The 2,205-nt window shown below is 44.4% G+C and overlaps 2 protein-coding genes across 2 annotated transcripts in view; both read left to right on the top strand.

Moving 5' to 3' along the window:
• Nucleotides 1–1,411: 1,411 nt before the first annotated feature.
• LOC103610197 (defensin-5-like) overlaps nucleotides 1,412–2,205 on the top strand; it is a 3,140-nt gene continuing 2,346 nt past the window's right edge. The window contains exon 1 of the mRNA XM_008594412.1: nucleotides 1,412–1,487. The gene's annotated coding sequence lies outside the window, so the exon portion shown is untranslated. The remainder of the gene's footprint in view (nucleotides 1,488–2,205) is intronic.
• The window catches only part of LOC103610195 (defensin-5-like), a 6,589-nt gene continuing 5,826 nt past the window's right edge, over nucleotides 1,443–2,205 (top strand). The window contains exon 1 of the mRNA XM_008594411.1: nucleotides 1,443–1,487. The gene's annotated coding sequence lies outside the window, so the exon portion shown is untranslated. The remainder of the gene's footprint in view (nucleotides 1,488–2,205) is intronic.

The raw sequence follows: 2,205 nt of genomic DNA on the forward strand, positions 1-2,205 counted from the left end.
TTCCCAAAAACAGCCCAAATTTCTTCATACACTGGGCTGAAACTGGTGCCCATTTCCTCAAACAGTAAAGTTACTGGGCCTGCCACATGGCAGGAGCTCACTGCTTCCCCAGGGTGACAGCCTACCTGCCAGTGTGGCACCATTTCCACTGCTTACAAGACTTGAGATAACTCGTTCTCCTTAAAATTGAGAGAGATGCTTCATCTCTCACTCAGTTGCTCCCAGTGCTTCACAGTCTGATATCTCCTAGCTTCAGACAAAGATTAAATGGTGGTGCTGAGAATCTGCGCTACAGTGACAGCAGTATTGCATGACCATCTTTATGACTGCGTTGATGGGGCGGCTGGCATATCTGGGTTCAGTAACCTCACTGTGGGTATTTATTGCCTCAAGAGTGACTATGTCCAGTTCTCTTTTCCCCAAACCTAGTTCCATTTACCTCCCTGTAAGGAGGAGGAAGGTGGTGAAGAGTCATACATTTTCAGGTGTGCACTAATCTTCCTAGGACACTCCTCCAAAGGAGCAGGAGGGACCACGTGAGTTAAAGCCTGCATGTCCCAAGCACTCAGTGTTCATCCCAGTCATGCTGCATACCAGGTTGCCCTTAAGCCTTCACAGTATTGGTTTGGGTGTGACATCTCTGAGCACACAGCACCAGCTGATACAGGCTAACACCAGTCTTTCTGCCCCCTTGGCAGCCAACCTGAAAAACCTCCAAGACATATTAAGTCTCCTGCAACGGTCTCATAGATCCTTGGCCCAGATGATGCTAGACAGTTGTCTTGCCTTGGACTATCTACTGGCCAAACAAGGAGACTTTTCTTTCCTCTAGGGAACCACATGCTGCAGTACATCAACTCAGGGAGAGTCCAACAAAACTTGCACTGCATAGCATCACAAGGCAGCCAGACTGCAACCTCACCCCGCTGCTCCCCAGCGTCCTGCTCTGCCGAGCGGCTTTAATCTGTTTTCATGACTAGACCCCAGGTCCTGGGGAGGCTGGTTGAGAGCCCAATTCTGGATCTTCCTCTGTGTGTTTATTGGCATTTCTATCCTAATGACCTTAACAACGTGTATACTGTGATATGCAGGCCAGGCTTTCCCTATGGCTTTTAATATTTTCTGAGTCCAGGTGATGTCTGCCAATGGCTGAGGCATTACAGGGTCAATTTTCTTAGAAGAAGAGGAGGAGCCTTAGTTGACTGCTGCTTAGGCCTGGCCAAGGCTGACCAAGATGGATAAGAAGTACCTCTGAGGAACTTGGTTTTAATCGCAGCTTCATGCAAAATTGCTCAACCGCTCTTGCTGCCAAAGTTGGGCAAAGTGCCCAATAGAAAGTAACCCCACCAAATTAGGACACCCTACCCCAAACAACCTTTAAATAGGGAAAGTCCTCTTCTGTGTGCATGCAGCTGCTGTTGCTACAGGAGACCGGGACAAAGGACTGCTGTCTGACCCCTTCTGTCATCCTTCCTCGCCTGAAGTCTGTAAGTAATACAAAACTCTTAAACTTTCACAATGTGATTTTTTCATTGAAGCCACTCTGGAAGGACCCATGCAGGTGGATCTCTGCTGCTGCTCTTCTGTCGGGGCCTCTGCTGGCTGCTGGGGACAGTAGCTACCAGCTAAATCAACAGAGCAACTCTAAGAGATGAATTACAAACACACGCATTCTACTCGCATGTTTAATAGAGACTATAATAGCTTCTTAAAACATTCTTTTATTTCAAGAAATGTCTATTCAGGTCTTTTGCCTGTTTTAAAATCAGATTGATTGTTTTTTGCTATTGATTGTTTGAGTTCCTCTTATATTTTGAATATAAACCCCTTATCACTCATATGGTCTGCAGATGTTTTTCTCATTTCCTAGGCTGCCCTTCACTCAGGTGATCATTCAGAGGCTTTTCAGTTGAATGCACTCCACTTGTCTATTTCTACTTTTGTTGCCTGTGCCTTTGGAATCATATCCAAGAAATCGTTGTCTAGATCAATGTCAAGAATCTTTATTGTCCTAGTAGTTTTGTAGCTTCAGGGCTTATGCTCTGGTCTTCTATTTTTAGTTGATTTTTGTGTATGGTGTGAGAGAAGAGTCCAAATGTATACACATATCAAATAATAGAGCTGCATACTTTACATATGTGTATGTGTGTGTGTATGTGTATATATATACTTATATATTATATATATATATATATATATATATAT

This window comes from Galeopterus variegatus, unplaced genomic scaffold, assembly GCF_000696425.1.
Source record: "Galeopterus variegatus unplaced genomic scaffold, G_variegatus-3.0.2 Scaffold10736, whole genome shotgun sequence".
NCBI lineage: Eukaryota > Metazoa > Chordata > Mammalia > Dermoptera > Cynocephalidae > Galeopterus > Galeopterus variegatus.